Below are 23,690 nucleotides of genomic sequence, written 5' to 3' on the forward strand. Positions count from 1 at the left end.
CGCCTTTGTCGAGATGCTCATGCAAACATAGGTACATATATACATACAATATGTAGTATGCGCGCATACTGTACTTTTTTAATGTTGCTCAGTTTTTTTTTCTGGAAAATGATATAAGTCAACTTTTTTATGAACATTTTCAAACACTATTTTATTAATTGAAGTAGTTGTTAACGCAGATTTCGTTAAAAAAAAAAAATTTCTAAAAGTTTACTTATGCTCTTTTAAATTTTTCTTTCAAAAAATTGTTTTAAAATAGATAAATACATATATATGACAATATAATTAATCTCTTTGTATATATATTTTGTCGTCCTGAAAAGGACGGTTTTAAATATGGCGTCGTAAGAATATAAATCGACGATTACATCACTTATGCTTTCTTTTCGGTCTTCTTTGGCAAAAGTACAGCTTGAATATTTGGTAAAACACCACCTTGAGCTATGGTAACTCCAGACAATAGTTTATTCAATTCTTCATCGTTACGAATAGCCAATTGTAAATGACGTGGAATAATTCTAGTTTTTTTATTATCACGTGCAGCATTACCAGCCAATTCAAGAACTTCAGCTGCCAAATATTCCATAACAGCAGCTAAATATACTGGAGCACCGGCACCAACACGTTCAGCATAATTGCCTTTACGTAACAAACGATGAATACGACCGACAGGAAATTGAAGGCCAGCACGGTTTGAACGTGACTTTGCCTTTCCCTTTACTTTACCACCTTTACCACGACCAGACATTGTTGTTATATATTTCACTTAATACACTTTTTCACAAATACACACACTAGCTGAATAGCTTGGACACTTTATTCCCTAAACACAAATTGTGCTGCGCTTATATACTTTTTCGTTTGTACATTGAGCTACCCCAATCGCATGTTATCAAATTATTGCCAGCAATTTTTAACGAATCGTTACGAATAGCTTGAATGGTTTGTCGGAAAAAATATACTTAAAGGTGTGCATTTTAACACTTAGAAAATATTAAAAAGTGTTAGTGATAGTGAAGTGATTTTGTGAAAATTAAATATGCCTCCTAAAACTAGTGGTAAAGCAGCTAAGAAGGCCGGAAAGGCTCAGAAGAATATTACTAAAAACGACAAGAAGAAGAAGCGTAAGAGGAAGGAAAGTTATGCCATCTACATTTATAAAGTGTTGAAACAAGTGCATCCTGATACTGGTATATCGTCGAAAGCCATGAGTATCATGAACAGTTTTGTTAATGACATTTTTGAACGTATTGCTGCTGAAGCATCACGTTTAGCTCATTACAATAAACGTTCAACAATTACTAGTCGCGAAATTCAAACTGCCGTACGCCTATTGTTGCCTGGTGAATTGGCTAAGCATGCCGTCAGTGAGGGTACTAAGGCTGTTACCAAATACACAAGCTCCAAGTAATTTGTGCGACTGAGGAAAATATGAATAAAAGTGAAAAATGTTAACAAAAAGGCCCTTTTTAGGGCCACAAAATATAAATTAACAAAGAGATATGAAATTTCTAAGTCGATGAAAATTTTTAATTTTGTTTTGCAATTGAAACATCAATTTCGAAATTGGTCAGCACGCTAGCTAGGGCGCAATTGAAATTTTTTTATACTTATACTCAAGTATTATGGCGAAGCAAAACTGTAGAAGCGTTTAGTCAGACGTATTGGGTAAATAATTAATTGAATAAATTTTTGATCTTTTTGTTTGTATATTTTGTAGCCCTGAAAAGGGCTTATTGATAATTCAACATTAATGAATGTTGTGTCCTTGTAAATTATCACAAAAAACGCAGCATATTTATTTTTTAGCTGATGCCTTTTTTGTGGTTGGCTTTTTAGTTGCAGCCTTTTTTGGTTTGGCAGCAGTTGCTTTTGTTGCCTTTGGCTTAGCGCTGGCAGATTTCGACTTGGTTGGTTTGGCTTTAACGGCGCCAGTCTTTTTTGCGTCTTTAGCCTTAGATTTCTCACTTTTCTTTTTTTCGGCGGTTTTCTTAGTGGCAACAGCTTTTTTCACTTTTTTCTCACCACTTGCCTTTTTGACACCACTCGACGATTTTTTCTTTAATGTTGCACTATCTTTTTTGGCTTTTGATTTATCAACCGATTTCACAGATTTTGACTTACCATCACTAGATTTAGTGGCTGCAGCTGATAATTTAAATGAACCAGATGCCCCCTTTCCTTTGGTTTGAATCAATTTTCCACTAGTAACAGCCGATTTCAAATAGCGCTTAATAAATGGTGCCAATTTTTGGGCGTCACATTTATATGTTGCACTAATATATTTCTTAATTGCCAAAAGTGATGAGCCACCACGTTCCTTCAAATTCTTAATGGATGCATCTACCATTTGTTGAGTTGGTGGATGAGTGGGAGCAACCGATGGTTTTTTGGGTTTAGTTGCTTTTTTAGCAGCAACTTTCTTCTCAGCAACAGCAGCAGAAGCAGCTACTGGTGAGCTAACATTTGCAACAGCGATTGTGTCAGACATCTTCACTTAATTATTTTATTTAAACGTTTATTAACACTTGAAAATATATCAATATTAAGCACACAAAGCACAAACTCACTATTTATACTTTTTTATACGAGCGCAAAGAAAACGATACTCTGTTTAAAATTTGAGAAGCGCAGCGAAAAGATGGATGACAAATATTCCCATTTCAGTGCTACGTACCATTTACATTTGATAAACTTTTCATTTTAATAAATTAATTAAAATTCAGATATTAAAGGTATTGCAAATATTCATATAAAATTAGATAGCTGAAATGTGCTAGTTTAATATATGAGTTCATTTAAATTGATGAATTTCATATTTTCGGAGTGTCAGGGATTTTAATCAAAACTTTGTACTGATAAAATCGAATTTTTTCTCAATAAAGTGAATTTTCTTAAAATATATTTGTACTAATCAAAATTTTCATTCAAATATATAAAATATATTATATTAGAAATCAAAAAAACTTATCTTCGTTAAGTTTTAAAAACAATATTTTATTTTAAAAAATATTTAAATGTTTCTATTGCAACACTAGAGTAACTCTATGTGGCTTCACTTGAAGGCATCTAAAGTTTGGAATTTTAGTCTGAATTGATTATTGATATTGGATGTCTACAACTTATATGTATGTATATTTAAATGACATTTCATGACATTCAAAAAAAATTCTCATTAAATGCTTATTAATTATCAATATGATTGTAATATACATATTTGAACATAATCGGACATCAGAGTCCATTTTAAGTACTATACTAGGTGGATGAGTATGAATTTGTACTACGTAGATTCCTTTTGAATTTAATATGATGAATGCTTATAAGCTTTAAATCAATAATTGATATGGTAACAAATTATAACTAATATTATTATGCACGTAAATGTATGCGCGCGTATGAAATTTTTCCATTGAGTCTATAGAAATTTTAAATTGTATTCCAAGTATTTATTCAATTAAATGCAATTTAATTAAAAAAAAAAAAAAATCTATGTACATATATACATAAAATAAAAGAAAAAGTTGGATATGCCAACAACACGCGGTGTTCCCAAGCGGTCCCCCATCTAAGTACTAACCGCGCCCGACGCTGCTTAATTTCGGTGATCGGACGAGAACCGATGTATTCAGCGTGGTATGGTCGTTGGCAAATTTTGTTTGCCTAAATCGGTATAAGCATGGCTACTTTAATGTGTATACTTGCAGTTGTGAATTTGTCCTTTTTTTTTAAATGATATAAGTCGACTTAAGTAAATTTTGTTATATACTTTATAGTTTAGTGTATTCAGATACTTTTGCTACTTAAATCCGATTTTTTACAAAAATGAACTTATGCCCTTTTTGTAAAATAAGCCTGCTATTATACACATATTTATATCGCTTGGCTTGTGTCGGGGTATATTCATTTGCATGAGTTTTCATTATGCATACATACGTATGCTACTTAGTGTAAACGAACATTCATACATACATACTACATATGCATGTACATCTTAATAACATATCTTTCTTTTATGTATTGTATTAGAGAAATTTTGAAATCTTTGTTAAAAAATATTGTGGTCCTGAAAAGGACCGTTTGTTTGAATGGGTATTTATTTTGTTTTAATATGTCCGTAAAAATGAATTTAACCGCCGAAACCATACAATGTACGACCTTGCCTCTTTAATGCATATACAACATCCATAGCCGTAACTGTTTTCCTTTTAGCATGTTCAGTATATGTGACTGCATCACGGATAACATTTTCTAAAAATACTTTTAGAACACCACGAGTTTCTTCATATATTAAACCAGATATACGTTTTACGCCACCACGACGTGCTAAACGTCGAATAGCTGGCTTTGTGATACCTTGGATGTTATCACGTAAAACTTTGCGATGACGTTTGGCGCCACCTTTACCTAATCCTTTTCCACCTTTGCCACGACCAGTCATTTTTTCTATTTAGCACTTTTTTTAGCTTTCACAAGAACACTTCACTTGATCACTTCACTTCACAACTAATAGCAGGTTTACCGAAAGTAGCTGCTATTTATACAAAAATCCACAACATTGAGTGAGCTACCATTATGTGCCATAAATATTTCTATCTCATTTTAACTCGCACAATATTGCAACCCTAAAAAAATGAACATATGAAACGTTTTTATGTATTTTATTATATGTATTTTCACACATGTCAGCACTAGGTTTATTAAGTGAAGTGTTCAGTGATCAGTGTTTATTTTAAATTGTGAAAAATAAAAGTGAGAAATGGCTCGTACAAAGCAAACAGCCCGTAAATCGACTGGTGGTAAAGCGCCACGTAAACAGTTGGCCACTAAAGCTGCTCGCAAAAGTGCGCCGGCAACTGGTGGAGTGAAGAAACCGCATCGTTATCGTCCCGGTACAGTCGCTTTGCGTGAAATTCGTCGTTATCAGAAGAGTACCGAACTGTTGATTCGTAAATTGCCATTCCAACGTTTGGTACGTGAAATTGCTCAAGATTTTAAAACTGATTTACGTTTCCAGAGTTCAGCTGTGATGGCATTACAAGAAGCAAGTGAAGCATATTTAGTTGGTTTGTTCGAGGATACAAATTTGTGTGCCATTCATGCAAAACGTGTCACAATTATGCCAAAAGATATTCAATTGGCTAGACGTATACGTGGTGAACGTGCTTAATTCCATATTTTAATAAAAATAAACATTATAAACGGTCCTTTTCAGGACCACAAATTTTTTAAACAACAAAGATCAAAAATAACTGAAGCAACTATCAATTTTTATAATAATAAAATGAAAATTCGTATTCTTGCTATCTTTGATAGTAGCAGCTGTAGTTTTACCCTTAATATGGTGTGTATACCTACTCACGAGTATATACACATTTATTTGCTAAACACATATGTATGTATGTATGCACGGTTGTACCTTTGGTACGTATGAATACAAGCCACAACTTTTTGCGCCTTTGTCGAGATGCTCATGCAAACATAGGTACATATATACATACAATATGTAGTATGCGCGCATACTGTACTTTTTTAATGTTGCTCAGTTTTTTTTTCTGGAAAATGATATAAGTCAACTTTTTTATGAACATTTTCAAACACTATTTTATTAATTGAAGTAGTTGTTAACGCAGATTTCGTTAAAAAAAAAAAATTTCTAAAAGTTTACTTATGCTCTTTTAAATTTTTCTTTCAAAAAATTGTTTTAAAATAGATAAATACATATATATGACAATATAATTAATCTCTTTGTATATATATTTTGTCGTCCTGAAAAGGACGGTTTTAAATATGGCGTCGTAAGAATATAAATCGACGATTACATCACTTATGCTTTCTTTTCGGTCTTCTTTGGCAAAAGTACAGCTTGAATATTTGGTAAAACACCACCTTGAGCTATGGTAACTCCAGACAATAGTTTATTCAATTCTTCATCGTTACGAATAGCCAATTGTAAATGACGTGGAATAATTCTAGTTTTTTTATTATCACGTGCAGCATTACCAGCCAATTCAAGAACTTCAGCTGCCAAATATTCCATAACAGCAGCTAAATATACTGGAGCACCGGCACCAACACGTTCAGCATAATTGCCTTTACGTAACAAACGATGAATACGACCGACAGGAAATTGAAGGCCAGCACGGTTTGAACGTGACTTTGCCTTTCCCTTTACTTTACCACCTTTACCACGACCAGACATTGTTGTTATATATTTCACTTAATACACTTTTTCACAAATACACACACTAGCTGAATAGCTTGGACACTTTATTCCCTAAACACAAATTGTGCTGCGCTTATATACTTTTTCGTTTGTACATTGAGCTACCCCAATCGCATGTTATCAAATTATTGCCAGCAATTTTTAACGAATCGTTACGAATAGCTTGAATGGTTTTCGGAAAAAATATACTTAAAGGTGTGCATTTTAACACTTCGAAAATATTAAAAAGTGTTAGTGATAGTGAAGTGATTTTGTGAAAATTAAATATGCCTCCTAAAACTAGTGGTAAAGCAGCTAAGAAGGCCGGAAAGGCTCAGAAGAATATTACTAAAAACGACAAGAAGAAGAAGCGTAAGAGGAAGGAAAGTTATGCCATCTACATTTATAAAGTGTTGAAACAAGTGCATCCTGATACTGGTATATCGTCGAAAGCCATGAGTATCATGAACAGTTTTGTTAATGACATTTTTGAACGTATTGCTGCTGAAGCATCACGTTTAGCTCATTACAATAAACGTTCAACAATTACTAGTCGCGAAATTCAAACTGCCGTACGCCTATTGTTGCCTGGTGAATTGGCTAAGCATGCCGTCAGTGAGGGTACTAAGGCTGTTACCAAATACACAAGCTCCAAGTAATTTGTGCGACTGAGGAAAATATGAATAAAAGTGAAAAATGTTAACAAAAAGGCCCTTTTCAGGGCCACAAAATATAAATTAACAAAGAGATATGAAATTTCTAAGTCGATGAAAATTTTTAATTTTGTTTTGCAATTGAAACATCAATTTCGAAATTGGTCAGCACGCTAGCTAGGGCGCAATTGAAATTTTTTTATACTTATACTCAAGTATTATGGCGAAGCAAAACTGTAGAAGCGTTTAGTCAGACGTATTGGGTAAATAATTAATTGAATAAATTTTTGATCTTTTTGTTTGTATATTTTGTAGCCCTGAAAAGGGCTTATTGATAATTCAACATTAATGAATGTTGTGTCCTTGTAAATTATCACAAAAAACGCAGCATATTTATTTTTTAGCTGATGCCTTTTTTGTGGTTGGCTTTTTAGTTGCAGCCTTTTTTGGTTTGGCAGCAGTTGCTTTTGTTGCCTTTGGCTTAGCGCTGGCAGATTTCGACTTGGTTGGTTTGGCTTTAACGGCGCCAGTCTTTTTTGCGTCTTTAGCCTTAGATTTCTCACTTTTCTTTTTTTCGGCGGTTTTCTTAGTGGCAACAGCTTTTTTCACTTTTTTCTCACCACTTGCCTTTTTGACACCACTCGACGATTTTTTCTTTAATGTTGCACTATCTTTTTTGGCTTTTGATTTATCAACCGATTTCACAGATTTTGACTTACCATCACTAGATTTAGTGGCTGCAGCTGATAATTTAAATGAACCAGATGCCCCCTTTCCTTTGGTTTGAATCAATTTTCCACTAGTAACAGCCGATTTCAAATAGCGCTTAATAAATGGTGCCAATTTTTGGGCGTCACATTTATATGTTGCACTAATATATTTCTTAATTGCCAAAAGTGATGAGCCACCACGTTCCTTCAAATTCTTAATGGATGCATCTACCATTTGTTGAGTTGGTGGATGAGTGGGAGCAACCGATGGTTTTTTGGGTTTAGTTGCTTTTTTAGCAGCAACTTTCTTCTCAGCAACAGCAGCAGAAGCAGCTACTGGTGAGCTAACATTTGCAACAGCGATTGTGTCAGACATCTTCACTTAATTATTTTATTTAAATGTTTATTAACACTTGAAAATATATCAATATTAAGCACACAAAGCACAAACTCACTATTTATACTTTTTTATACGAGCGCAAAGAAAACGATACTCTGTTTAAAATTTGAGAAGCGCAGCGAAAAGATGGATGACAAATATTCCCATTTCAGTGCTACGTACCATTTACATTTGATAAACTTTTCATTTCAATAAATTAATTAAAATTCAGATATTAAAGGTATTGCAAATATTCATATAAAATTAGATAGCTGAAATGTGCTAGTTTAATATATGAGTTCATTTAAATTAATGGATTTCATATTTTCGGAGTGTCAGGGATTTTAATCAAAACTTTGTACTGATAATATCGAATTTTTTCTCAATAAAGTGAATTTTCTTAAAATATATTTGTACTAATCAAAATTTTCATTCAAATATATAAAATATATTATATTAGAAATCAAAAAAACTTATCTTCGTTAAGTTTTAACAACAATATTTTATTTTAAAAAATATTTAAATGTTTCTATTGCAACACTAGAGTAACTCTATGTGGCTTCACTTGAAGGCATCTAAAGTTTGGAATTTTAGTCTGAATTGATTATTGATATTGGATGTCTACAACTTATATGTATGTATATTTAAATGACATTTCATGACATTCAAAAAAAATTCTCATTAAATGCTTATTAATTATCAATATGATTGTAATATACATATTTGAACATAATCGGACATCAGAGTCCATTTTAAGTACTATACTAGGTGGATGAGTATGAATTTGTACTACGTAGATTCCTTTTGAATTTAATATGATGAATGCTTATAAGCTTTAAATCAATAATTGATATGGTAACAAATTATAACTAATATTATTATGCACGTAAATGTATGCGCGCGTATGAAATTTTTCCATTGAGTCTATAGAAATTTTAAATTGTATTCCAAGTATTTATTCAATTAAATGCAATTTAATTAAAAAAAAAAAAAATCTATGTACATATATACATAAAATAAAAGAAAAAGTTGGATATGCCAACAACACGCGGTGTTCCCAAGCGGTCCCCCATCTAAGTACTAACCGCGCCCGACGCTGCTTAATTTCGGTGATCGGACGAGAACCGATGTATTCAGCGTGGTATGGTCGTTGGCAAATTTTGTTTGCCTAAATCGGTATAAGCATGGCTACTTTAATGTGTATACTTGCAGTTGTGAATTTGTCCTTTTTTTTTAAATGATATAAGTCGACTTAAGTAAATTTTGTTATATACTTTATAGTTTAGTGTATTCAGATACTTTTGCTACTTAAATCCGATTTTTTACAAAAATGAACTTATGCCCTTTTTGTAAAATAAGCCTGCTATTATACACATATTTATATCGCTTGGCTTGTGTCGGGGTATATTCATTTGCATGAGTTTTCATTATGCATACATACGTATGCTACTTAGTGTAAACGAACATTCATACATACATACTACATATGCATGTACATCTTAATAACATATCTTTCTTTTATGTATTGTATTAGAGAAATTTTGAAATCTTTGTTAAAAAATATTGTGGTCCTGAAAAGGACCGTTTGTTTGAATGGGTATTTATTTTGTTTTAATATGTCCGTAAAAATGAATTTAACCGCCGAAACCATACAATGTACGACCTTGCCTCTTCAATGCATATACAACATCCATAGCCGTAACTGTTTTCCTTTTAGCATGTTCAGTATATGTGACTGCATCACGGATAACATTTTCTAAAAATACTTTTAGAACACCACGAGTTTCTTCATATATTAAACCAGATATACGTTTTACGCCACCACGACGTGCTAAACGTCGAATAGCTGGCTTTGTGATACCTTGGATGTTATCACGTAAAACTTTGCGATGACGTTTGGCGCCACCTTTACCTAATCCTTTTCCACCTTTGCCACGACCAGTCATTTTTTCTATTTAGCACTTTTTTTAGCTTTCACAAGAACACTTCACTTGATCACTTCACTTCACAACTAATAGCTGGTTTACCGAAAGTAGCTGCTATTTATACAAAAATCCACAACATTGAGTGAGCTACCATTATGTGCCATAAATATTTGTATCTCATTTTAACTCGCACAATATTGCAACCCTAAAAAAATGAACATATGAAACGTTTTTATGTATTTTATTATATGTATTTTCACACATGTCAGCACTAGGTTTATTAAGTGAAGTGTTCAGTGATCAGTGTTTATTTTAAATTGTGAAAAATAAAAGTGAGAAATGGCTCGTACAAAGCAAACAGCCCGTAAATCGACTGGTGGTAAAGCGCCACGTAAACAGTTGGCCACTAAAGCTGCTCGCAAAAGTGCGCCGGCAACTGGTGGAGTGAAGAAACCGCATCGTTATCGTCCCGGTACAGTCGCTTTGCGTGAAATTCGTCGTTATCAGAAGAGTACCGAACTGTTGATTCGTAAATTGCCATTCCAACGTTTGGTACGTGAAATTGCTCAAGATTTTAAAACTGATTTACGTTTCCAGAGTTCAGCTGTGATGGCATTACAAGAAGCAAGTGAAGCATATTTAGTTGGTTTGTTCGAGGATACAAATTTGTGTGCCATTCATGCAAAACGTGTCACAATTATGCCAAAAGATATTCAATTGGCTAGACGTATACGTGGTGAACGTGCTTAATTCCATATTTTAATAAAAATAAACATTATAAACGGTCCTTTTCAGGACCACAAATTTTTTAAACAACAAAGATCAAAAATAACTGAAGCAACTATCAATTTTTATAATAATAAAATGAAAATTCGTATTCTTGCTATCTTTGATAGTAGCAGCTGTAGTTTTACCCTTAATATGGTGTGTATACCTACTCACGAGTATATACACATTTATTTGCTAAACACATATGTATGTATGTATGCACGGTTGTACCTTTGGTACGTATGAATACAAGCCACAACTTTTTGCGCCTTTGTCGAGATGCTCATGCAAACATACGTACATATATACATACAATATGTAGTATGCGCGCATACTGTACTTTTTTAATGTTGCTCAGTTTTTTTTTCTGGAAAATGATATAAGTCAACTTTTTTATGAACATTTTCAAACACTATTTTATTAATTGAAGTAGTTGTTAACGCAGATTTCGTTAAAAAAAAAAAATTTCTAAAAGTTTACTTATGCTCTTTTAAATTTTTCTTTCAAAAAATTGTTTTAAAATAGATAAATACATATATATGACAATATAATTAATCTCTTTGTATATATATTTTGTCGTCCTGAAAAGGACGGTTTTAAATATGGCGTCGTAAGAATATAAATCGACGATTACATCACTTATGCTTTCTTTTCGGTCTTCTTTGGCAAAAGTACAGCTTGAATATTTGGTAAAACACCACCTTGAGCTATGGTAACTCCAGACAATAGTTTATTCAATTCTTCATCGTTACGAATAGCCAATTGTAAATGACGTGGAATAATTCTAGTTTTTTTATTATCACGTGCAGCATTACCAGCCAATTCAAGAACTTCAGCTGCCAAATATTCCATAACAGCAGCTAAATATACTGGAGCACCGGCACCAACACGTTCAGCATAATTGCCTTTACGTAACAAACGATGAATACGACCGACAGGAAATTGAAGGCCAGCACGGTTTGAACGTGACTTTGCCTTTCCCTTTACTTTACCACCTTTACCACGACCAGACATTGTTGTTATATATTTCACTTAATACACTTTTTCACAAATACACACACTAGCTGAATAGCTTGGACACTTTATTCCCTAAACACAAATTGTGCTGCGCTTATATACTTTTTCGTTTGTACATTGAGCTACCCCAATCGCATGTTATCAAATTATTGCCAGCAATTTTTAACGAATCGTTACGAATAGCTTGAATGGTTTGTCGGAAAAAATATACTTAAAGGTGTGCATTTTAACACTTAGAAAATATTAAAAAGTGTTAGTGATAGTGAAGTGATTTTGTGAAAATTAAATATGCCTCCTAAAACTAGTGGTAAAGCAGCTAAGAAGGCCGGAAAGGCTCAGAAGAATATTACTAAAAACGACAAGAAGAAGAAGCGTAAGAGGAAGGAAAGTTATGCCATCTACATTTATAAAGTGTTGAAACAAGTGCATCCTGATACTGGTATATCGTCGAAAGCCATGAGTATCATGAACAGTTTTGTTAATGACATTTTTGAACGTATTGCTGCTGAAGCATCACGTTTAGCTCATTACAATAAACGTTCAACAATTACTAGTCGCGAAATTCAAACTGCCGTACGCCTATTGTTGCCTGGTGAATTGGCTAAGCATGCCGTCAGTGAGGGTACTAAGGCTGTTACCAAATACACAAGCTCCAAGTAATTTGTGCGACTGAGGAAAATATGAATAAAAGTGAAAAATGTTAACAAAAAGGCCCTTTTCAGGGCCACAAAATATAAATTAACAAAGAGATATGAAATTTCTAAGTCGATGAAAATTTTTAATTTTGTTTTGCAATTGAAACATCAATTTCGAAATTGGTCAGCACGCTAGCTAGGGCGCAATTGAAATTTTTTTATACTTATACTCAAGTATTATGGCGAAGCAAAACTGTAGAAGCGTTTAGTCAGACGTATTGGGTAAATAATTAATTGAATAAATTTTTGATCTTTTTGTTTGTATATTTTGTAGCCCTGAAAAGGGCTTATTGATAATTCAACATTAATGAATGTTGTGTCCTTGTAAATTATCACAAAAAACGCAGCATATTTATTTTTTAGCTGATGCCTTTTTTGTGGTTGGCTTTTTAGTTGCAGCCTTTTTTGGTTTGGCAGCAGTTGCTTTTGTTGCCTTTGGCTTAGCGCTGGCAGATTTCGACTTGGTTGGTTTGGCTTTAACGGCGCCAGTCTTTTTTGCGTCTTTAGCCTTAGATTTCTCACTTTTCTTTTTTTCGGCGGTTTTCTTAGTGGCAACAGCTTTTTTCACTTTTTTCTCACCACTTGCCTTTTTGACACCACTCGACGATTTTTTCTTTAATGTTGCACTATCTTTTTTGGCTTTTGATTTATCAACCGATTTCACAGATTTTGACTTACCATCACTAGATTTAGTGGCTGCAGCTGATAATTTAAATGAACCAGATGCCCCCTTTCCTTTGGTTTGAATCAATTTTCCACTAGTAACAGCCGATTTCAAATAGCGCTTAATAAATGGTGCCAATTTTTGGGCGTCACATTTATATGTTGCACTAATATATTTCTTAATTGCCAAAAGTGATGAGCCACCACGTTCCTTCAAATTCTTAATGGATGCATCTACCATTTGTTGAGTTGGTGGATGAGTGGGAGCAACCGATGGTTTTTTGGGTTTAGTTGCTTTTTTAGCAGCAACTTTCTTCTCAGCAACAGCAGCAGAAGCAGCTACTGGTGAGCTAACATTTGCAACAGCGATTGTGTCAGACATCTTCACTTAATTATTTTATTTAAATGTTTATTAACACTTGAAAATATATCAATATTAAGCACACAAAGCACAAACTCACTATTTATACTTTTTTATACGAGCGCAAAGAAAACGATACTCTGTTTAAAATTTGAGAAGCGCAGCGAAAAGATGGATGACAAATATTCCCATTTCAGTGCTACGTACCATTTACATTTGATAAACTTTTCATTTCAATAAATTAATTAAAATTCAGATATTAAAGGTATTGCAAATATTCATATAAAATTAGATAGCTGAAATGTGCTAGTTTAATATATGAGTTCATTTAAATTAATGAATTTCATATTTTCGGAGTGTCAGGGATTTTAATCAAAACTTTGTACTGATAATATCGAATTTTTTCTCAATAAAGTGAATTTTCTTAAAATATATTTGTACTAATCAAAATTTTCATTCAAATATATAAAATATATTATATTAGAAATCAAAAAAACTTATCTTCGTTAAGTTTTAACAACAATATTTTATTTTAAAAAATATTTAAATGTTTCTATTGCAACACTAGAGTAACTCTATGTGGCTTCACTTGAAGGCATCTAAAGTTTGGAATTTTAGTCTGAATTGATTATTGATATTGGATGTCTACAACTTATATGTATGTATATTTAAATGACATTTCATGACATTCAAAAAAAATTCTCATTAAATGCTTATTAATTATCAATATGATTGTAATATACATATTTGAACATAATCGGACATCAGAGTCCATTTTAAGTACTATACTAGGTGGATGAGTATGAATTTGTACTACGTAGATTCCTTTTGAATTTAATATGATGAATGCTTATAAGCTTTAAATCAATAATTGATATGGTAACAAATTATAACTAATATTATTATGCACGTAAATGTATGCGCGCGTATGAAATTTTTCCATTGAGTCTATAGAAATTTTAAATTGTATTCCAAGTATTTATTCAATTAAATGCAATTTAATTAAAAAAAAAAAAAAATCTATGTACATATATACATAAAATAAAAGAAAAAGTTGGATATGCCAACAACACGCGGTGTTCCCAAGCGGTCCCCCATCTAAGTACTAACCGCGCCCGACGCTGCTTAATTTCGGTGATCGGACGAGAACCGATGTATTCAGCGTGGTATGGTCGTTGGCAAATTTTGTTTGCCTAAATCGGTATAAGCATGGCTACTTTAATGTGTATACTTGCAGTTGTGAATTTGTCCTTTTTTTTTAAATGATATAAGTCGACTTAAGTAAATTTTGTTATATACTTTATAGTTTAGTGTATTCAGATACTTTTGCTACTTAAATCCGATTTTTTACAAAAATGAACTTATGCCCTTTTTGTAAAATAAGCCTGCTATTATACACATATTTATATCGCTTGGCTTGTGTTGGGGTATATTCATTTGCATGAGTTTTCATTATGCATACATACGTATGCTACTTAGTGTAAACGAACATTCATACATACATACTACATATGCATGTACATCTTAATAACATATCTTTCTTTTATGTATTGTATTAGAGAAATTTTGAAATCTTTGTTAAAAAATATTGTGGTCCTGAAAAGGACCGTTTGTTTGAATGGGTATTTATTTTGTTTTAATATGTCCGTAAAAATGAATTTAACCGCCGAAACCATACAATGTACGACCTTGCCTCTTCAATGCATATACAACATCCATAGCCGTAACTGTTTTCCTTTTAGCATGTTCAGTATATGTGACTGCATCACGGATAACATTTTCTAAAAATACTTTTAGAACACCACGAGTTTCTTCATATATTAAACCAGATATACGTTTTACGCCACCACGACGTGCTAAACGTCGAATAGCTGGCTTTGTGATACCTTGGATGTTATCACGTAAAACTTTGCGATGACGTTTGGCGCCACCTTTACCTAATCCTTTTCCACCTTTGCCACGACCAGTCATTTTTTCTATTTAGCACTTTTTTTAGCTTTCACAAGAACACTTCACTTCACAACTAATAGCTGGTTTACCGAAAGTAGCTGCTATTTATACAAAAATCCACAACATTGAGTGAGCTACCATTATGTGCCATAAATATTTGTATCTCATTTTAACTCGCACAATATTGCAACCCTAAAAAAATGAACATATGAAACGTTTTTATGTATTTTATTATATGTATTTTCACACATGTCAGCACTAGGTTTATTAAGTGAAGTGTTCAGTGATCAGTGTTTATTTTAAATTGTGAAAAATAAAAGTGAGAAATGGCTCGTACAAAGCAAACAGCCCGTAAATCGACTGGTGGTAAAGCGCCACGTAAACAGTTGGCCACTAAAGCTGCTCGCAAAAGTGCGCCGGCAACTGGTGGAGTGAAGAAACCGCATCGTTATCGTCCCGGTACAGTCGCTTTGCGTGAAATTCGTCGTTATCAGAAGAGTACCGAACTGTTGATTCGTAAATTGCCATTCCAACGTTTGGTACGTGAAATTGCTCAAGATTTTAAAACTGATTTACGTTTCCAGAGTTCAGCTGTGATGGCATTACAAGAAGCAAGTGAAGCATATTTAGTTGGTTTGTTCGAGGATACAAATTTGTGTGCCATTCATGCAAAACGTGTCACAATTATGCCAAAAGATATTCAATTGGCTAGACGTATACGTGGTGAACGTGCTTAATTCCATATTTTAATAAAAATAAACATTATAAACGGTCCTTTTCAGGACCACAAATTTTTTAAACAACAAAGATCAAAAATAACTGAAGCAACTATCAATTTTTATAATAATAAAATGAAAATTCGTATTCTTGCTATCTTTGATAGTAGCAGCTGTAGTTTTACCCTTAATATGGTGTGTATACCTACTCACGAGTATATACACATTTATTTGCTAAACACATATGTATGTATGTATGCACGGTTGTACCTTTGGTACGTATGAATACAAGCCACAACTTTTTGCGCCTTTGTCGAGATGCTCATGCAAACATACGTACATATATACATACAATATGTAGTATGCGCGCATACTGTACTTTTTTAATGTTGCTCAGTTTTTTTTTCTGGAAAATGATATAAGTCAACTTTTTTATGAACATTTTCAAACACTATTTTATTAATTGAAGTAGTTGTTAACGCAGATTTCGTTAAAAAAAAAAAATTTCTAAAAGTTTACTTATGCTCTTTTAAATTTTTCTTTCAAAAAATTGTTTTAAAATAGATAAATACATATATATGACAATATAATTAATCTCTTTGTATATATATTTTGTCGTCCTGAAAAGGACGGTTTTAAATATGGCGTCGTAAGAATATAAATCGACGATTACATCACTTATGCTTTCTTTTCGGTCTTCTTTGGCAAAAGTACAGCTTGAATATTTGGTAAAACACCACCTTGAGCTATGGTAACTCCAGACAATAGTTTATTCAATTCTTCATCGTTACGAATAGCCAATTGTAAATGACGTGGAATAATTCTAGTTTTTTTATTATCACGTGCAGCATTACCAGCCAATTCAAGAACTTCAGCTGCCAAATATTCCATAACAGCAGCTAAATATACTGGAGCACCGGCACCAACACGTTCAGCATAATTGCCTTTACGTAACAAACGATGAATACGACCGACAGGAAATTGAAGGCCAGCACGGTTTGAACGTGACTTTGCCTTTCCCTTTACTTTACCACCTTTACCACGACCAGACATTGTTGTTATATATTTCACTTAATACACTTTTTCACAAATACACACACTAGCTGAATAGCTTGGACACTTTATTCCCTAAACACAAATTGTGCTGCGCTTATATACTTTTTCGTTTGTACATTGAGCTACCCCAATCGCATGTTATCAAATTATTGCCAGCAATTTTTAACGAATCGTTACGAATAGCTTGAATGGTTTGTCGGAAAAAATATACTTAAAGGTGTGCATTTTAACACTTAGAAAATATTAAAAAGTGTTAGTGATAGTGAAGTGATTTTGTGAAAATTAAATATGCCTCCTAAAACTAGTGGTAAAGCAGCTAAGAAGGCCGGAAAGGCTCAGAAGAATATTACTAAAAACGACAAGAAGAAGAAGCGTAAGAGGAAGGAAAGTTATGCCATCTACATTTATAAAGTGTTGAAACAAGTGCATCCTGATACTGGTATATCGTCGAAAGCCATGAGTATCATGAACAGTTTTGTTAATGACATTTTTGAACGTATTGCTGCTGAAGCATCACGTTTAGCTCATTACAATAAACGTTCAACAATTACTAGTCGCGAAATTCAAACTGCCGTACGCCTATTGTTGCCTGGTGAATTGGCTAAGCATGCCGTCAGTGAGGGTACTAAGGCTGTTACCAAATACACAAGCTCCAAGTAATTTGTGCGACTGAGGAAAATATGAATAAAAGTGAAAAATGTTAACAAAAAGGCCCTTTTCAGGGCCACAAAATATAAATTAACAAAGAGATATGAAATTTCTAAGTCGATGAAAATTTTTAATTTTGTTTTGCAATTGAAACATCAATTTCGAAATTGGTCAGCACGCTAGCTAGGGCGCAATTGAAATTTTTTTATACTTATACTCAAGTATTATGGCGAAGCAAAACTGTAGAAGCGTTTAGTCAGACGTATTGGGTAAATAATTAATTGAATAAATTTTTGATCTTTTTGTTTGTATATTTTGTAGCCCTGAAAAGGGCTTATTGATAATTCAACATTAATGAATGTTGTGTCCTTGTAAATTATCACAAAAAACGCAGCATATTTATTTTTTAGCTGATGCCTTTTTTGTGGTTGGCTTTTTAGTTGCAGCCTTTTTTGGTTTGGCAGCAGTTGCTTTTGTTGCCTTTGGCTTAGCGCTGGCAGATTTCGACTTGGTTGGTTTGGCTTTAACGGCGCCAGTCTTTTTTGCGTCTTTAGCCTTAGATTTCTCACTTTTCTTTTTTTCGGCGGTTTTCTTAGTGGCAACAGCTTTTTTCACTTTTTTCTCACCACTTGCCTTTTTGACACCACTCGACGATTTTTTCTTTAATGTTGCACTATCTTTTTTGGCTTTTGATTTATCAACCGATTTCACAGATTTTGACTTACCATCACTAGATTTAGTGGCTGCAGCTGATAATTTAAATGAACCAGATGCCCCCTTTCCTTTGGTTTGAATCAATTTTCCACTAGTAACAGCCGATTTCAAATAGCGCTTAATAAATGGTGCCAATTTTTGGGCGTCACATTTATATGTTGCACTAATATATTTCTTAATTGCCAAAAGTGATGAGCCACCACGTTCCTTCAAATTCTTAATGGATGCATCTACCATTTGTTGAGTTGGTGGATGAGTGGGAGCAACCGATGGTTTTTTGGGTTTAGTTGCTTTTTTAGCAGCAACTTTCTTCTCAGCAACAGCAGCAGAAGCAGCTACTGGTGAGCTAACATTTGCAACAGCGATTGTGTCAGACATCTTCACTTAATTATTTTATTTAAACGTTTATTAACACTTGAAAATATATCAATATTAAGCACACAAAGCACAAACTCACTATTTATACTTTTTTATACGAGCGGAAAGAAAACGATACTCTGTTTAAAATTTGAGAAGCGCAGCGAAAAGATGGATGACAAATATTCCCATTTCAGTGCTACGTACCATTTACATTTGATAAACTTTTCATTTTAATAAATTAATTAAAATTCAGATATTAAAGGTATTGCAAATATTCATATAAAATTAGATAGCTGAAATGTGCTAGTTTAATATATGAGTTCATTTAAATTGATGAATTTCATATTTTCGGAGTGTCAGGGATTTTAATCAAAACTTTGTACTGATAAAATCGAATTTTTTCTCAATAAAGTGAATTTTCTTAAAATATATTTGTACTAATCAAAATTTTCATTCAAATATATAAAATATATTATATTAGAAATCAAAAAAACTTATCTTCGTTAAGTTTTAAAAACAATATTTTATTTTAAAAAATATTTAAATGTTTCTATTGCAACACTAGAGTAACTCTATGTGGCTTCACTTGAAGGCATCTAAAGTTTGGAATTTTAGTCTGAATTGATTATTGATATTGGATGTCTACAACTTATATGTATGTATATTTAAATGACATTTCATGACATTCAAAAAAAATTCTCATTAAATGCTTATTAATTATCAATATGATTGTAATATACATATTTGAACATAATCGGACATCAGAGTCCATTTTAAGTACTATACTAGGTGGATGAGTATGAATTTGTACTACGTAGATTCCTTTTGAATTTAATATGATGAATGCTTATAAGCTTTAAATCAATAATTGATATGGTAACAAATTATAACTAATATTATTATGCACGTAAATGTATGCGCGCGTATGAAATTTTTCCATTGAGTCTATAGAAATTTTAAATTGTATTCCAAGTATTTATTCAATTAAATGCAATTTAATTAAAAAAAAAAAAAAATCTATGTACATATATACATAAAATAAAAGAAAAAGTTGGATATGCCAACAACACGCGGTGTTCCCAAGCGGTCCCCCATCTAAGTACTAACCGCGCCCGACGCTGCTTAATTTCGGTGATCGGACGAGAACCGATGTATTCAGCGTGGTATGGTCGTTGGCAAATTTTGTTTGCCTAAATCGGTATAAGCATGGCTACTTTAATGTGTATACTTGCAGTTGTGAATTTGTCCTTTTTTTTTAAATGATATAAGTCGACTTAAGTAAATTTTGTTATATACTTTATAGTTTAGTGTATTCAGATACTTTTGCTACTTAAATCCGATTTTTTACAAAAATGAACTTATGCCCTTTTTGTAAAATAAGCCTGCTATTATACACATATTTATATCGCTTGGCTTGTGTCGGGGTATATTCATTTGCATGAGTTTTCATTATGCATACATACGTATGCTACTTAGTGTAAACGAACATTCATACATACATACTACATATGCATGTACATCTTAATAACATATCTTTCTTTTATGTATTGTATTAGAGAAATTTTGAAATCTTTGTTAAAAAATATTGTGGTCCTGAAAAGGACCGTTTGTTTGAATGGGTATTTATTTTGTTTTAATATGTCCGTAAAAATGAATTTAACCGCCGAAACCATACAATGTACGACCTTGCCTCTTCAATGCATATACAACATCCATAGCCGTAACTGTTTTCCTTTTAGCATGTTCAGTATATGTGACTGCATCACGGATAACATTTTCTAAAAATACTTTTAGAACACCACGAGTTTCTTCATATATTAAACCAGATATACGTTTTACGCCACCACGACGTGCTAAACGTCGAATAGCTGGCTTTGTGATACCTTGGATGTTATCACGTAAAACTTTGCGATGACGTTTGGCGCCACCTTTACCTAATCCTTTTCCACCTTTGCCACGACCAGTCATTTTTTCTATTTAGCACTTTTTTTAGCTTTCACAAGAACACTTCACTTCACAACTAATAGCTGGTTTACCGAAAGTAGCTGCTATTTATACAAAAATCCACAACATTGAGTGAGCTACCATTATGTGCCATAAATATTTGTATCTCATTTTAACTCGCACAATATTGCAACCCTAAAAAAATGAACATATGAAACGTTTTTATGTATTTTATTATATGTATTTTCACACATGTCAGCACTAGGTTTATTAAGTGAAGTGTTCAGTGATCAGTGTTTATTTTAAATTGTGAAAAATAAAAGTGAGAAATGGCTCGTACAAAGCAAACAGCCCGTAAATCGACTGGTGGTAAAGCGCCACGTAAACAGTTGGCCACTAAAGCTGCTCGCAAAAGTGCGCCGGCAACTGGTGGAGTGAAGAAACCGCATCGTTATCGTCCCGGTACAGTCGCTTTGCGTGAAATTCGTCGTTATCAGAAGAGTACCGAACTGTTGATTCGTAAATTGCCATTCCAACGTTTGGTACGTGAAATTGCTCAAGATTTTAAAACTGATTTACGTTTCCAGAGTTCAGCTGTGATGGCATTACAAGAAGCAAGTGAAGCATATTTAGTTGGTTTGTTCGAGGATACAAATTTGTGTGCCATTCATGCAAAACGTGTCACAATTATGCCAAAAGATATTCAATTGGCTAGACGTATACGTGGTGAACGTGCTTAATTCCATATTTTAATAAAAATAAACATTATAAACGGTCCTTTTCAGGACCACAAATTTTTTAAACAACAAAGATCAAAAATAACTGAAGCAACTATCAATTTTTATAATAATAAAATGAAAATTCGTATTCTTGCTATCTTTGATAGTAGCAGCTGTAGTTTTACCCTTAATATGGTGTGTATACCTACTCACGAGTATATACACATTTATTTGCTAAACACATATGTATGTATGTATGCACGGTTGTACCTTTGGTACGTATGAATACAAGCCACAACTTTTTGCGCCTTTGTCGAGATGCTCATGCAAACATACGTACATATATACATACAATATGTAGTATGCGCGCATACTGTACTTTTTTAATGTTGCTCAGTTTTTTTTTCTGGAAAATGATATAAGTCAACTTTTTTATGAACATTTTCAAACACTATTTTATTAATTGAAGTAGTTGTTAACGCAGATTTCGTTAAAAAAAAAAAATTTCTAAAAGTTTACTTATGCTCTTTTAAATTTTTCTTTCAAAAAATTGTTTTAAAATAGATAAATACATATATATGACAATATAATTAATCTCTTTGTATATATATTTTGTCGTCCTGAAAAGGACGGTTTTAAATATGGCGTCGTAAGAATATAAATCGACGATTACATCACTTATGCTTTCTTTTCGGTCTTCTTTGGCAAAAGTACAGCTTGAATATTTGGTAAAACACCACCTTGAGCTATGGTAACTCCAGACAATAGTTTATTCAATTCTTCATCGTTACGAATAGCCAATTGTAAATGACGTGGAATAATTCTAGTTTTTTTATTATCACGTGCAGCATTACCAGCCAATTCAAGAACTTCAGCTGCCAAATATTCCATAACAGCAGCTAAATATACTGGAGCACCGGCACCAACACGTTCAGCATAATTGCCTTTACGTAACAAACGATGAATACGACCGACAGGAAATTGAAGGCCAGCACGGTTTGAACGTGACTTTGCCTTTCCCTTTACTTTACCACCTTTACCACGACCAGACATTGTTGTTATATATTTCACTTAATACACTTTTTCACAAATACACACACTAGCTGAATAGCTTGGACACTTTATTCCCTAAACACAAATTGTGCTGCGCTTATATACTTTTTCGTTTGTACATTGAGCTACCCCAATCGCATGTTATCAAATTATTGCCAGCAATTTTTAACGAATCGTTACGAATAGCTTGAATGGTTTGTCGGAAAAAATATACTTAAAGGTGTGCATTTTAACACTTAGAAAATATTAAAAAGTGTTAGTGATAGTGAAGTGATTTTGTGAAAATTAAATATGCCTCCTAAAACTAGTGGTAAAGCAGCTAAGAAGGCCGGAAAGGCTCAGAAGAATATTACTAAAAACGACAAGAAGAAGAAGCGTAAGAGGAAGGAAAGTTATGCCATCTACATTTATAAAGTGTTGAAACAAGTGCATCCTGATACTGGTATATCGTCGAAAGCCATGAGTATCATGAACAGTTTTGTTAATGACATTTTTGAACGTATTGCTGCTGAAGCATCACGTTTAGCTCATTACAATAAACGTTCAACAATTACTAGTCGCGAAATTCAAACTGCCGTACGCCTATTGTTGCCTGGTGAATTGGCTAAGCATGCCGTCAGTGAGGGTACTAAGGCTGTTACCAAATACACAAGCTCCAAGTAATTTGTGCGACTGAGGAAAATATGAATAAAAGTGAAAAATGTTAACAAAAAGGCCCTTTTCAGGGCCACAAAATATAAATTAACAAAGAGATATGAAATTTCTAAGTCGATGAAAATTTTTAATTTTGTTTTGCAATTGAAACATCAATTTCGAAATTGGTCAGCACGCTAGCTAGGGCGCAATTGAAATTTTTTTATACTTATACTCAAGTATTATGGCGAAGCAAAACTGTAGAAGCGTTTAGTCAGACGTATTGGGTAAATAATTAATTGAATAAATTTTTGATCTTTTTGTTTGTATATTTTGTAGCCCTGAAAAGGGCTTATTGATAATTCAACATTAATGAATGTTGTGTCCTTGTAAATTATCACAAAAAACGCAGCATATTTATTTTTTAGCTGATGCCTTTTTTGTGGTTGGCTTTTTAGTTGCAGCCTTTTTTGGTTTGGCAGCAGTTGCTTTTGTTGCCTTTGGCTTAGCGCTGGCAGATT

General features: G+C 33.0%; 4 non-coding genes across 4 annotated transcripts; all 4 read right to left on the reverse strand.

Annotated features, from left to right (window-relative positions):
- Positions 1–3,531: 3,531 nt before the first annotated feature.
- LOC137236335 (5S ribosomal RNA) lies at positions 3,532–3,650 on the reverse strand. The gene has a single exon (XR_010948379.1). It is a non-coding gene; the product is annotated as a 5S ribosomal RNA (ribosomal RNA).
- Positions 3,651–8,983: 5,333 nt separating this feature from the next.
- On the reverse strand, positions 8,984–9,102 carry LOC137236336 (5S ribosomal RNA). Its single transcript, XR_010948380.1, has one exon. It is a non-coding gene; the product is annotated as a 5S ribosomal RNA (ribosomal RNA).
- Positions 9,103–14,437: 5,335 nt separating this feature from the next.
- LOC137236337 (5S ribosomal RNA) lies at positions 14,438–14,556 on the reverse strand. Its single transcript, XR_010948381.1, has one exon. It is a non-coding gene; the product is annotated as a 5S ribosomal RNA (ribosomal RNA).
- Positions 14,557–19,878: 5,322 nt separating this feature from the next.
- Positions 19,879–19,997, reverse strand: LOC137236338 (5S ribosomal RNA). Its single transcript, XR_010948382.1, has one exon. It is a non-coding gene; the product is annotated as a 5S ribosomal RNA (ribosomal RNA).
- Between the last annotated feature and the right edge of the window lie 3,693 nt (positions 19,998–23,690).

This window comes from Eurosta solidaginis, unplaced genomic scaffold, assembly GCF_040869045.1.
Source record: "Eurosta solidaginis isolate ZX-2024a unplaced genomic scaffold, ASM4086904v1 ctg00001886.1, whole genome shotgun sequence".
Lineage (NCBI taxonomy): Eukaryota > Metazoa > Arthropoda > Insecta > Diptera > Tephritidae > Eurosta > Eurosta solidaginis.